At 31.9% G+C, this 15,247-nt stretch overlaps 1 long non-coding RNA gene across 5 annotated transcripts; it reads right to left on the bottom strand.

The window, feature by feature from the left end:
• Window positions 1–1,395: 1,395 nt before the first annotated feature.
• Window positions 1,396–11,882, bottom strand: LOC132286052 (uncharacterized). 5 transcript variants are annotated; one of them, XR_009472701.1, is made up of 7 exons: window positions 11,508–11,882; window positions 10,906–11,030; window positions 9,015–9,040; window positions 7,710–7,864; window positions 6,361–6,405; window positions 4,042–4,109; window positions 1,396–1,655 (listed from the first exon to the last, which is right to left on the bottom strand). It is a non-coding gene; the product is annotated as an uncharacterized LOC132286052 (long non-coding RNA). The 5 variants fall into 5 exon arrangements; XR_009472686.1 differs by lacking the exon at window positions 9,015–9,040 and having other exon boundaries at window positions 1,396–1,620; window positions 11,508–11,872; XR_009472667.1 differs by lacking the exon at window positions 9,015–9,040 and having other exon boundaries at window positions 11,508–11,870.
• Between the last annotated feature and the right edge of the window lie 3,365 nt (window positions 11,883–15,247).

The following is a 15,247-nucleotide window of genomic DNA, read 5'->3' on the forward strand; positions in this document are numbered from 1 at the left end:
CTTTACTCATTAAAGCACTCTTCTGGACGTCAAAGGGTACTCAAATAAGTTTAACTCAAAACTCCAATTTTCTTTCAAAGATTCAATCTTTATAGATTAAAAAAGTCTACTGACATAAAAGGTACCTTGATTGAGATATTTGCTTTCAAAGATTAAATCTTTAGGGATTAAAACACTCTTCGCAACTTCATAGGGAACTCGAATAAGTTAAACTCAGAACTCTAATTTTCATTTAATGATTTAATCTTTATAAGTGAAAAATGTCTAATGACATAATATGTAAGATCCCGATACAAAATTAAGTTCATTAGCATGATTTTATTTTAATTAGACATGATTTATATATTATTTATTTTGTGGTTTGGCTGTTTTGTGAAGTTTTATTTTGTTTTTTTAAAGCTTACAAATTAAGCTTGTAGCAGCCAAGTTTTATATTGCACTAAATTACTGGATTGTGTGGAAGCTCCTCGAAATCACTTTATTATGTAACTATATTGTATGTAATTGACGAAAAATTTTAGCGATTAAAAGTAAGTATATATTGTATTACTTTAAAGGATAAAATAAAGCCTTATTGACTACTTGTAGCATAATTACATGAAGGTTGGGTATGCTGTCAGCACAACACACCCAACATACCTACACGTATGGATATGTATGTAAATGACACTACAACAAAAAAGGGCTTCTACGAGGGGCGAAAAACGCCGTGGAAACCTATTCACGGTGCATTCTAGGCACTCGTGTATGAGGGTTCCGTAAATACTTAATTTTTTTTACGAGAAAAAATTTACCTCGTAGAAAAACAATAGATTCGCCGTAGAAAATAATTTCGTTTATATATATTAAATTATATTTAATTAACCTACGAGGTGCCATGGCATGCCGTAGAAAAGGTTTCTACGGCGAATTGTAACTATCCGTAGAAAATTCACGAGACACCATCGCCTGCCGTAGAAAAGTTTTTTACGGCGAAGAGTAACTACCCGTAAATAGTCTCACGAGGTATCGATGGATGCCGTAAAAAAGTTTTCTACGACAAATTGTAAATACACGTAAATAATCTGACAAGGTACAGAAGCATGCCGTAAAAAAGTTTTCTTAGGCGAATTTTAACTACCCGTAAATAATCTCACGAGGCATTGAACCATGCCGTAGAAAACTTTTCTACGGCAAATTTTAGGTATCCGTAAATAATATAAACCATTCTCACGACTTGCCATGTATGTCATATAAAAGTTATTTAAGGAGAATTTTCACTTATTTATGGTATTTCAAGCTCCCCGTAAATAAAATATATATATATTTTTTTTATAAATAATGCACCCTTAATTAATTCCAGTTAATCATCCACTACCTATAATTCACATCATTTTCAGCTATAATTCAATTCAATTCAATTCAAAAAACATACATATCCCATTAAATATATCAAAAGAGTTAAAACATTTTTACAATTCATCATTTATCAATGTTCCAAAACAGAAAGTACATCCATTTGTCAAGAAAATCATCAATTTCTTAACACTTCTGTTGAAATATTGATAAACCTTCTAGCATTTGAGTTTCAATCTGCACTTGTCAAAAAACCACCTCACTATACAAAATCCAAGGAAGTAGCTGCAAAATCCACAGTACAAAATCCAAGAAAGTAACTGCATCACACAAGTCTCAAATTCAGAATGCTAATAAAAAAAAGGAAATAACAAGATTATCATTTATGAATCAAACACAAACATTTTTATATATTTAAATTTTTTTTTCGGTGCTTCTCAGATCTGTATATTTGCTTTTTTGCTGTGTTTTTTTATAGGATTAAAACATAAAATTCATAAATACTCTCTGCTTTGGATATTGGATTAGCAAGAACCTTTGTATCTAATTGATGGATAATGTCTATGACTTTTTCTTTTTTTCTTTTTTAATGATTCGTATTGATTCAGGAACTCTCATGCACGAATTTATGCTAAATTGTTTATATACAGTGCTGATGTTAATTTTATGATTTCTTCATACACTCCAACTGCAACAAGATCAGGGGATAAATGACAAGGACTGCACTTAATTTGAAAGATTTGTCTAGTTTTCGTTGTATCTGATATTAATGCTAAGGGTGTGTGGTTAACTGGGTTTAGATAGGAAAAAAGGCTATAACAATTAATCCATATATAATTCACGCAACAGGCCATTAAAAATTCGTATTAACATTCTATATTCATTGAATTGTTGCAAACTAACATTTATAGGTTGGAATAACCCCGGTCCCTAGATATTTAATACTCTCTCGTCGTTCAAGTCAAAGTAAAAAAGTATTGTCAAAATTCTAATGAATACCTCAACTAATTTTATTTGAAAAAGAATATAAAATATATCCAAAAATAATGTCTCTGCAACATGACATGTGCAACCGATTAATTTCAACCAGTTGCACTTTAAAACCTTTCAAAAATCTCAAAACAAGGTTGAAAATTTTCCAATGGATTAGATTCTGTCACATGACAGAATCTAGAGAGTTCATAAACCAGGTGGAGAACTTCCAACTTGATCTCTTGACCACAAATCACAAAGCAAATGAAGGTAAAAAATATATTCACCACCCTCAACCATGTATGTAGGAATATGCATTAATGTAGGAAAATAATAGAATCTAGCTTAACTTTCTAACTCATCTACACTTCTACCTTAAAAAAAAAAAATGTTAGCTAATTCATGACAGGTTCGGGTTGGATTTTGGGTTGCTAAACATGGATGAATCCAAGCCTAGACCAAATTCCAAATAACACTGCCAAAACCCCAATTTTTTTGGATTGGGCTTTGGGTTTGCCCTGCCGAGTTATAGTCTTTGTCATAGGATCAGGTCCTCTCAGAAGTTGTACCCAAAAAAAATATATAAATAATTGGAAAAAAAAAACGGAGAACTCAATAAATGTTACAATGTAATGCACCTTATTTTAACTTTTTTCAAACATTTTATATTAGACATTACTCCCCTACTATAGCTGTGATCGTCTCCTCATCCTAGCTAACTAGTTTGTTCTTGCATAGACACAACATATCTTATATTTTTAATATATTGAATGTTTGAAATTATTCTACTAGGATTGATTCTCAAGAATTAGATATACTTCTTATAATTATTCACTGCATTCATCAGTGGTGAGTTCTTCTTCGACCACATCGACCATTCGACCTTCTTCGGCTTAAGGTTTCTGATTATCATCTCCAACAATTGTGAGTTCTTTCAACTTTTCCATGAAGGCCCCTCTTTCTCTCTACACACATACATGTATATACTTATATCACTTTCTACTTTTCCAGAGACCGATGTGGTGGATTTATTTTTGTTTTGATGGCTATTGTTAGATTTGGTTTAAAACTTATTTTATTGTTTTGTATATGATGAATTTTTTCTTTTTTTTTTTTGGAAGTTTTTAAAAAGAGAACATGGTGATGATGTTGATACCAAAGAAAGAACATGGTGCATGTGGTCCAAAAAATAATATAAAAAAATAAATAAATAAAATTAGTGTATTAGGGACGGTACATGTTGTCCTCAAAATTATATGCATCAGGGACGTTCATAAAAACTGTCCTTAATATATAGAGTATTAGGGACAATCTCTATCGTCCCTAAAATTTATTAGGGATGGTATTATTTGGGACAGTAAATACTGTCCTTAAAGTCGAGTTTTTTTAGTCACAGTCATATTTTACTGTCCCTAAAACTCTTTTGGCACGCAACAATTAGGGACGGACAGAATTTCTTTTCAAAATCTTGTTTCATTTTATAAACAACATATCAACAACTTCTCCTCCACAACAATCAATCAAAACCTCCACATACGATGATCCCATACTCCCATGCTTTCAACATTTTAAAACAAGAAATAAAAATGGCCTCCACACGGGCCGATGTACCAATAATGTAATAAAGTTCAAGATACACCGCAAAATTGGTCACTTAAAGGCACGTGACCCCCCTAAGTATGAGTATAAAAAGCATTAAAATTGTGCAATCATAAAAGAAGCTTAGTATTTGACCTTTGTTGTAAACTGGAACCATAGAAATTCTGATTCTTCTACTCCTAATGAATTGGTGATAATCAATCCTGTCAGGAAAAAATATTTCAAAAATGTAATGCCAACAAATACATAAAAAATCAGATCATACGACTAATTTAAGAAATATAATAATAAGTTAATGAATGACTAATTGACCTGAATAATTTTCACATATTTCTTAAGCCATACAACTAAGCTTGTGTTAGCATCACGAAGATAAAAATTTCCATTTAGGCTTGCTCGATACAAAGGACAGTCGGTGACCAAGATATCATCAAAGAAACCTATAGAAAAATTATTTATATTCGCACATAAAAGAAACCTCCTGTACTCCACTCCCTAGACTTTACCATAATTTATTTATTTATTTATTTTTTATGGAGTAATATTTGTTTAAGGTAGCTAATATTGCTATAAAAATAGACTAATTAACAAGAGAAAAGGAAAGTTGATAAGAACACAAGTGTCTCCCAAGGCACAAGAAAGCAAAACAGTTCTACATGTTTCATCAATTCACAAGAGTCCGCACATAGTTCTTTAAGGTAGCTGGGTGGAGCAACACATGGCATTTCATGATCCCATATTATAATTCCTAGCTCTTAAGTTTTTAAACTCATTAATCTCGTAATTAATTAACATAAGACTTGATATTTAAACAGGTACTAAAGCTCGAGGAACAGCTCATTGAGGCAGAGAATGAGATACAAAGGCTACTGGAGCGATCGGATGGGGTTTCAAGCAACAGTCCGAGTTCATCATTCTCAATGGATGCATTGGAGCCCCCTTTTCTGAGAATTCGGGATGTAAGGATTGGAAAATGTCTTGTATTTGTTGGTTCTAAGTGAGGTTTGCCTTTTTAATGTCAAATGTTAACCAAAAGGGTTCATGGTTATTCTATCTATATTGGTATCACAAGGGCAATTCAGGGGCATTTCAGTCATTATACTCATGAGTGTGTATGTGTTATACTCTTACTATATGATGCAATACACTACAGAGGTTATTATCAGGTATATATATACATCACAGCCATTGCAGCAATATATATCCTTGTTAAAGGCAATTCTAGTATTTCCTAGTATTTTCATTGTACAATAAAGGACCCCCTACATTGAGCCACATGAACAGTGGTCCTAGAGTGATAGGATAATAACAGAAAAATGAAGCTCTTAATTGTATATGTATCAGCATTGTACAATGACAATGTAGGCTGCAGAAAAGGTGGTTTGTGTGATACAAGCTAGGGCTGCACTGGGGCTGTTTGGTCTATTTAATGTATACAATGTCAGATTATATTAGTATCTACAATTGGCCAGTGATGGAGAATACTCATCCACACTAGGGCAGTAATTTCTTGATATATATATGCTGTTATAGCAGCAGCAGAAGGATGTACAAGAGAGAACCTGAAAATAAGCTTTAGAGCTGAGAGTGTACACTTTTTGAGAGCCAAAAATGAACCTCATGAGCTGAAAATGAAAAGGTCCTTGAAAGCTAATAGTTCAGGATGATTTCAAAGTGATTCTTTGAAGAGTTGTGCTGTGTTTGAGCTCTAGAATCAACATACAAAGGTGCTAATCTAATGAAGACTATAAGGGGTTGTGAAGCTGATTTTATGGTGAAAAATGAGACTGAGAAGGTGAAAATTTGTTGTGGCTATTTCTTAAACTAGAATAAGGGGTGAGCAAGTGTATCTTGGTGGTTTATATCAGCTAAAGTCATTTGGGAACACATATCAAAGCTAGTATAGAATCTCATATCTCAAACCCTCAATTTAACTTGTTTTTCTGGTTTATACTGTTGGAACTGAGTTTATCGTGATATAATCTTGTTGTACTATGCTTGTACATTATCTGAGCATGATTGTATTGATGATTTGAAGCTGTTGAAGTTGATTATAAACCAGAAAATTGGTTTGTTCTTGTTTTGACCTCATAAACCTCACTAAATAAGGTTTTCAGTTTAAAAAGCCTGCTGAGTGTGTGCTGTGACTGAAATTCAACTGTTTCATTGCTATGTTCTTTATCTGTGTAATGGTAATTTGATATTACATGACTGAGAAAATCAAAAACAAAAGAATGTAGCTGAGAAATCAATTCAATTACAATTAATTATTACATTTAGGAAAAAAAATTATTACATTTTGGTTGGTTCAGATTTATATAAGTCAGGGTTCATGCCAATTGCAATTAATTATTAATGCATTACACCATAAAATTTCGTTGCATCCAGTGACACGACAATAGATAATCAATTCCACTAAACATAAGTGTGTGATTGCAATAAAAGGATCTTTACCTTCAAGCTCTACCATTGCCTTATTTATCACAGGCATGAATTTACCTGCAAAAGAAATTGATTTTACAGAAAAGAGTTGGAATTTTTAGTACAAAAATTAACACAAAAGATTCAATTCAACTAACAAAATCGGCCTCAAGATTGTGGAATTTCCATTTATATTCTCCCAAAGGAAAATTTCAGGATGGGGGCAAAGACAACTGCAGCTCCACCTATTTTCAGAGAGTTGCTTAATGCCGTTGTTGCCAAGCTAAGCTTATTGTATTTTCGCTCTACCCTCATAATCTCAGCTTCCCATCATACTTATAGATAAGACCACGGAGTGGCGGCAGCTTGTATTGAGGTTGGCACGTAGAAAGAGCAAGCTACTTTCTTAACGGCATGTTATTTGAAGAGGGTACGGAAAGCAAGAAAAGATGGAGTAGTCATATGTTGAACTGGGGTAGTAATCCAAGACAACTAGCAATCCTTTCACTGTTGTGTATCGCTCACTCCCTCCCTACTAGCGTTCTTCCTTTGTCTTCTCTAAAGAAGGGCGAGGTTTGGATGTGCTCTAGATGCCCTTCATAATGCAATTTTTTTTTTTTCCCCACTAAGGATGTAACGAAAATTATATATATATATATATATCAATAAAGATTATAGTACAATTATTATCTTTCTTCCACCCTAACAAAATTAAACTGCAAATGGTTATTTTTCCAATTAACTAGCTTTCAGAAATATTGTTCTTCTAAAGTCATATATACTCCAATTAACCTCATCTATTGGTCACATTTTGGTTACATTTTTATCTTACAATGGTCTGACATAATTATTGGCCTTTTCTCTACCTTCCCATTTTTCTTAGAAATGCTTTTTTCTATTTTTGATTTCTACATATGAAACTTTTTTAGTAAGTTTTAGTGAATCATTCCCATCTCTAATTCTACAATTCCTTCAACATCTATATAATGCTACAACATCTATATAATGGTATTATGTTCTCTGTTATGTCCCTTCTCATTCAACTTCCTATCATTTATTTTTTCTTATTCATTTTTATTGGCTTCTTCTAGCATGTCGAGTACTCAGACCCATACTCCAAAAGATGCACCTTGTTCCATTCACATTGTGTCCACCCTGGTGCAATTTTCTATAGAACAGATTTGATAGCTATTATAGATAAAAAAAACACCACATAACAAGAAAGACATATCAAGAAAAAACAAATGCATGACCGATTGTAAACTATTACCACCAGTTTTCTGTGTAGTATAATATAAACATAAAAATTACGTTCACAATATATAAATACATATCCATGCTAAAAAGACATGTCTAAGTTGGTTAGTAGAGGATTAATGTACCTTAGGACTAATAATTCTCAAATGGTCTTATTTCGAACTTCTTCAAGTTTCTTCAAAATCTCTGTTGGAGTTATGTCCAATTCATCTGCAATTTTTCATTGCAGATCCAACGGCAATGTTAGGAACTGCTCACACAAATCTCTATCAATCACATCCTACAAAACCATTTCAAAATTTCAGTTTTGTTCCAACATTAATTGGAAAGACCGAGCAGGAAAAAATGAATGCCAAATTTTCTCAACATATTCGAATAATTAAGATACAGAATTACTAAGATACATGTTGCCACTTAAAAAAATAATAATAATAATAAATAAAACAATAATATGATGCCAGCCCAGGCATTCAATATAATGAACTATTATTAATAGTGGTGGTATCATCATCAGCAGCAGCAGTTCTAAGCACTGGCCAATACCTCTAACTGGAACTGTTTTAGTTCAAGTTTGACATGCTAACACTCAACTAAACACACTGGAAATGTGTCAAATCTTTGAAAAAAATAATTAATAATAATAAACACAGTTGTTTCTTCCCATTTTCTATTGGAAGACTCAAATCTATGTGACCTATGAAGAACAAAAGCTTTTGCAAATGAGCCATTTCCATAGTGTATGGTTGATACTAAAACGTTTGTATAGGTCTCCAACACTACTTCAATGTATCAATACATTGAGAGCATATGTTTTTGATTTTTAATAGTTCTTTAATAATTCAAGACCCAAGTCAACATATCTTTAACATTGATAAGTAGACTTCTTAGTGAATCATTCCCATCTATAATTTTACAATTTATATAATTTGCTTCTAGAGATGTGTGTGAGAATGGGATTATGAAAACACTTTTATCATTGTCATATATAGTGAAGGCTTCACTATTTATTCTTCTTGGGACTTAAGAAACTGAATATTTTATCATAACCATTCCAAATAAATGAATAAAATATATCATTCATTATAAATATTCAACTCAAATTCCACATTCCAACTAAATATTAGTTGCCGCCAACTCAAAATAACATCTAATTTTCAAGTATCATCACTCCGCCATAACAAATGTAGGAAATATACCTCAAAAAAATTAGTCACATCTAAGAACAAATAACAAACTTCATTAACCAAAACCAAAACACAAAATTAAACAAATATTTAAAGGGCAAAACTCATGTGCACCATAAATAACCATTCAGTATGTAAAAAGACTTGTCTAGTACACCAATGTTCATTTAACTAATGTATTAACTATAATCTATACACCATTGTTGAAAACAGCATCCATGAACCACCAAAACTTAGTTAAAGCACCTCCATGTGTGAAGTCAGCCTGGCACCTATGTAATTTACAAAAAATATTATTCCAAATGTAAATATATACACTCAAACAAAGCAATATTTAGACATGCATAAATAATAAATCTCTTTAATCTAATTAATAAAATAAAATCCCCAGCAAGGCTTAACATAATAGCCAAGAAAAGCTCTCTATCTCATTAAAATCTTAGTTCCGCAAATAAGTACGAATCAACCAACTATATGAAAAGTAGCAACCCATACCACCACCAAAACTAATATTAATTACTCAAATAAGTTTCATTCTTAGCTAAATATTCAAACTTAGCAGGCAGGAATTTTTAAAAAAAGAAATGTCCATAAATACAATCAATATGGAAATATGGACAACATCTATCATTCTTCTTTCACTTTCAAGAATACAAATGAAACTAACTCATGAAATTCAAAATCTACCACAAAATGTTGATCTTCAAGATCAGTTGAGTTGGATATTAAGTGTTGAATTTCTAAATAATTGAGAATTGGGTAGTAAATACAATGTATGCAGGTGGGAGATTAGAGCAGGTGGTAGTAAATGCAATGTATGCAGGTGGAACCTAGAATGTGTTATTTATTGTATATGCATATATTTTTAAAATCTCTAAGTTTTTAGAGCAGATGGGAAAATTCATGAACCTCCACAACATGGATTGTTTTTGCACCGCTCACTGTTAAGCTTCTTTCCATGTTTATATGTCTATATGGTCCAGTGTTGGTCCTGAATCTTTATGGTCATTATCCATAATAAATTTAGGGATATGTTGGAAATAAAATAGCAAGTCCTAATCAGAATTTCTGATTGCTAATGAACTGCATTGCTGAATATGTTTTAGAAAGAGAAATTCTTATATGTTGTATAATATTCATGCAGTACTTGTAATATCAAGTCTCTGGGAAGGTAAAGAGAGCATTTCAATTATCACAACTCACATACATTAGGGACTTTGATGAATGTTTGTTTTAATTTTGCCCATGCCAGTAGGGTTTGAAACCCGTCTTCTTCTTCTTCTTCTTCTTCTTTTTTTTGAATGTTGGTACCTATTTTCTACCTAGTTGGATACTCTCAATCTTCTATAGTTCTATTTGATACTTTTGACAATACATAACACATTAGAGAAGGCTATTAGATAGAACATTGTGTCCATCTAAGTTGAATACACAAAGAATATCTTTTAATTTTTAAGTTTTACTAAGTAATAGACAAGAATATCTTTAGCAACCAATTGGAATTGAGCATTTTAGGAGTAGATCCAAAACTGCTTGCAAACTCAGAAAATAATAATGAAAATCAGAAATTTTGAAATGGGACAACACTTAATTTCAATAAAGGGAAGAACAAGAACAAAAAGGATAGCAAACTATATTTTTAATGGTATCATTAGATCCTTGATTAAATTTTTTTGTCTTCTTTTTTTTTTTTTTTTTTTGAATTTATGTTATACAGAAATTTCATTTATTGATATGATTCTAATATTAAGAAGAAAAGACTGAGAAATGAAAAAAAAACTCCCAAACAGAGTACCAAAAATGTAATTAATGTGAAAACCTTTGGCATCTACCTACATACCATCATAAGAAACAAAGAAATGAAACATGAAAATTAAATAACATGAAATAATTGTTATTCCAGGTCATCACATCCCCAACCCAACTCCAACAATCAAACTCCAAAAAACAAGTATATCTATTCCATAGAATTATATAAATGTAGGCAAAAAAAAAAATTTCTTCATAAATACGCAATACAATCAATGTTATGGGAAAATTTATTCCATTATCAGTTAAATTGAAATCATCTCATAGGACAGGAAATTCAACAAATTGTATACAAATATAAAAAAATAATGGAAATTTAGGTTTTGACCTGGTGGCGGCTGTGAACGTTGTTGTAGTATGGATAAGGGTGCTAGAGAGGCGATCGCGAAATCCCACCGAGAGAAAAATAGCATTCTGAAATATGCCCCAGATCTCTTCGATTCTCCGGCCAAACTGAAACCGCAATATTTTGAGAGAGATAAAAGAAAAGAAGAGTACTAGAGAGAGAACTAGAATGAAGCAGCGCTTGAAAGTCTTGAATGAGGGTAGAAATACGACAAGTATGCAAATCAAGGCGTACGAAGGTTGTGGTCAGTGGAATCAAGGACTATGGCGGTCGGCGTATCATGTTCTAGGGCTTCTCTTTGCAAAAGGACTGAAGAAAAATTAGGGGGAATTGGTTTTTGTTTTTGTTTTTTCAAGGTTTCCCATGTGAGTAAGGGGGGGTTTTGGTGGGAATAAACATTTTCTTCTCTAGGTAGTATAAACAAATAGCTCGCTCAAATAAATCAAATCAAGAATCAGTTCACAGACACACACACACATATACAAACATATGTGCATAAAAATGTATAGATATAGAGAAAATTTTGTGAAAAAGATTAGACTGATAATGGAAAGGATGAGAGGCAACTATAACAAGGTACGTACCGTCGTCCATGGTGGCTCGATTCAACTTCAATTTTTCGTCGCTGGTTGAAAACCCTAACCTCTTCGCTGGTCGCTGACGGAATGATCGACACCGTCCGGAGTCCAATCTGAGAAAGATGAGTTTAGGAAATCAAGCTTTCTTTCCTCAAGTTACTGCCACCAACACGGTTCGTCCAAAGAAATCGATAGATGAGAGATTCGGGTCTCTCTCTTTCCACACTCTCGTTGAAGCTTCTTTGGGGAAGAAAAACTCTGAAATGGGTTTTTTCTTTTTTTCTTTTTTTGTCCGCCTATTTACTTCAGCACTTTGGCGGGGGAGTGAAATTTTTTGGGTGGGAAAGTATTTTGGTGGGCTTTTTCCTTGTTTGGCCGGCTATTTTGGTGGAACTTATTTAAGGCGTAAAAAAGGCGCGTTAAGTGTGAAATTTATTCACGGACTCTTTAATACACCATAAAAGACTTAAATTCATTTTTTTAAATATATTTTTTAAGTAATTTTATTAACTGTGCCTATTCAATTTGGTGGGCAAGTGTTATTGCTTATTTACGGGGAAAAAAAGTGCCTTAAATGTGAAAGTTTTCAACAAGGAACATTTATACTGTTAAAAGTGTACAAATATGCCGTAGATATATCTAAATATTCACGACATCTTTAATACACCGTAAAAACATTTTTCTACGACGATTTTACTAAATCCTCGTGGAAGCATGTCCTATAACGTAACAATTATGAGGATTCTTTTAAAAACTCCGTAAATGATGGTAATCACGAGGCAAAATAAAGAGGCCCCGTAAATACTATGTCGTAAAAGCCCACATTTCTTGTAGTGTGAGATAGACTTAATTCTAATGTTCATTTGGGAGGCTATTTGTTTATTGTGCTAAAAAATAATATAATATTTCCTTTAAACCTTCTAGAAGAAGTTGTTTCTTACGAACAATCTGTGGGTTTATCATTTAACCAGAGAGTGTATAATAGAGGGAAGAAAAACAAAAGAAGAAATAGCATTAAAAGAGGGGTTTTCAGCCATTGAAGAAGAAACAGAAAAAAAATATATAGAAAAGAGGGAAAGAAGACTAATAAGAGAAGGAGATTAAGGAAAATTTCCATGGGATTACATTACAGGTAGAGAAATTTATATCTTAATCTATATGGAAGTTTATTCTTAATTCTTCATAAGTTGAGCTATTTAGTTCTTTGTTAGTATATTTTATGTAATTTCATTGCTTCTTTCTGGATTGAGTAGTTTTCTATGAGTAGTTTTCATAGATACAAGTCTGGCTGGGTATGGTATGGATATGTATTGATGTTATCTATCTATATCTATAGATAGGGTATAATAAATTTTAGAGCTGAGTTTGTAAGTCTACATGATGACAGAAATTTTAATATACATATTAATATAATATAAGCATATTCAAGCTTCTCTAAGAGCTTATTTTAAGGAGGTGAGAGCACACACCCTCATATAGCATAGTAAGCTTATAGAAGTCTAAGCCGAACAAGAAAGAGAGAAAAGGAAGAAAAGAAAATAAGTTATTGTTGGGCTATTTGTATGGAAGTAGTGAGGTGAGGAAATTTGTATTTCTAATTCTATATTGGAAGTTTCGTATTTAAATTTCAGTTCAAGTAATTATTCTTGAATATATTTCATTTATTCTACTTTTAATTATAGCTTCAATTGTGGTCTCACATAAATTAATATGACTGTAGTCTAACTCTAGTCCATTGGGTGAAATTTAATCTAAATATTTATAATTAGAAAATTTTGACTAGAATTGCAGAATATTTGAGATTTATTATGGAGATGAAGAGTATTATTTCTTTCTCTTTAGAAATAAATATGACATGGTTATAATATTGTTCAGGCAAGGAGACGGAACGAACTACATCGACGATACCGAAGGAAAAATAAATAATTGGAAAAGTAGCCAAGGTGAGTGTACTCACTGGAAGTTTATACCTGGATGTGTTTAATTGAAGTATTGAAGCTGTTTATGTGAATTGAAGATGAATATATATAATTTGAGTATATTATATAAGGTCCATACTCTGACCGGGAATGAGAGTAATATATTATATAAGGTCAATATTCTGGCCTGGAGAGAGAGTACTACATGAAATAAGGTCCATACTCTGGCCAAGAAAGATAGTACTATATTTAAATAAGGTCCATACTCTGGCCTAGAAGGAGAGTACTATATTTTAATGCCTGTAATGAAGTTTAATTGAAGTTATCAGATAATATTTGTTTATATTACTCTGAGGTAGTAGTGTTGCATTCACTGGGCTTTAAGCTCATTCCATCCATATTTATATTTTTTTTCTGGTATTAGGTTGTGTTGCTACTGCCAGGTCTAGAATCTCGAGTGGGAATGGGGAAAGGAACAATGAACCGTCTTTTGTTTAAGATGTAAATATTGTAGTACAATTTAAAGGTGTAACTTGTCGTTAACATTTTAGTTTGTCAGAATTTGCATAACAGGCTTATAGTTTGTTTTAAATTGAAATTGTTAAGCAGGTATTCTGATGTATGATGAGGTCATGTTGAATGAGGTTAATGTAGATGGTTAGATACATTCCAATTTGTTCAATTTCTTAAATAGTGTAAATTGAATTGGGGTGTGTCATAATAGGTACCTTGATTGAGATAATTTCATTCAAAGATTCAACCTTTACTCATAAAATCCCTCTTCGGAATGTCGAAGGGAACTCGAATGAATTTGACTCAAAACTCTCATTTATTTCAAAGATTCAATCTTTAAACATTAAATAGGTCTAGTGACATAATAGGTACCTTGATTGAGGAAATTTCATTTAAAGATTCAATTTTCACTCATTAAAACACTCTTTGTGACGTCAAAGGGAACTCGAATATTTTTAACTCAAAACTCTCATTTTCTTTCAAAGATTTAATCTCTATACATTAAAATGGTCCAGTGACATAATAGGTCTAATGACATAATTGGTACCTTAAATGAGGTAATTTCAATCAAAGATTGAATCTTTACTCATTAAAACGTTCTTCGTGACGTCAAAGGGAACTTGAATAAGCTTAGCACGAAACTCTCATTTTCTATCAAAGATTTAATCTTTTTACGTTAAAACGGTTTACTGACATAATATGTACCTTGATTGTGGTATTTTCATTCAAATATTCATTCTTTACTCTTTAAAACATTCTTCGGGACATCAATGGGAACTCGATTAAGTTTAACTCAAATCTCACATTTTCTTTCAAAGATTCAATCTTTATACATTAAAAAGGTAGAGTGACATTAAAGGTACCTTGATTGGGGTATTTTCATACAAAGATTTAATCTTTAGTCATTAAAACACTGTTCGTTACATCAAAGGGAATTCGAATAAGTTTAAATCAAGTCTCTCATTTTCTCTCAAAGATTTAATCTTTATACAATAAAATGGTCTAGTGACATAATAGGTACATTGATTAAGGTATTTTCATTCGAAAAATTTATCTTTAGTCTTTAAAACACTCATCGCGACTTCATAGGGAACTTGAATAAGTTAAACTCTAAACTCTCATTTTCTTTCAAAGAATCAGTCTTTATATAATTAAAAGGTCAAGTGACATAGTTAATACCTTGATTGAAGTAATTTCATTCAAAAATTCAATCTTTACTCACTAAAACACTCTTCGTGATCTCAAAGAGAACTCAAATAAGTTCAACTCAAAACTCTCATTTTCTTTTTAAGATTTAATCTTTATAGATTAAAA

Source organism: Cornus florida, unplaced genomic scaffold, assembly GCF_030987335.1.
Source record: "Cornus florida cultivar Cherokee Brave unplaced genomic scaffold, ASM3098733v1 CherokeeBrave_3.0.0_Hap2_Chr01, whole genome shotgun sequence".
Lineage (NCBI taxonomy): Eukaryota > Viridiplantae > Streptophyta > Magnoliopsida > Cornales > Cornaceae > Cornus > Cornus florida.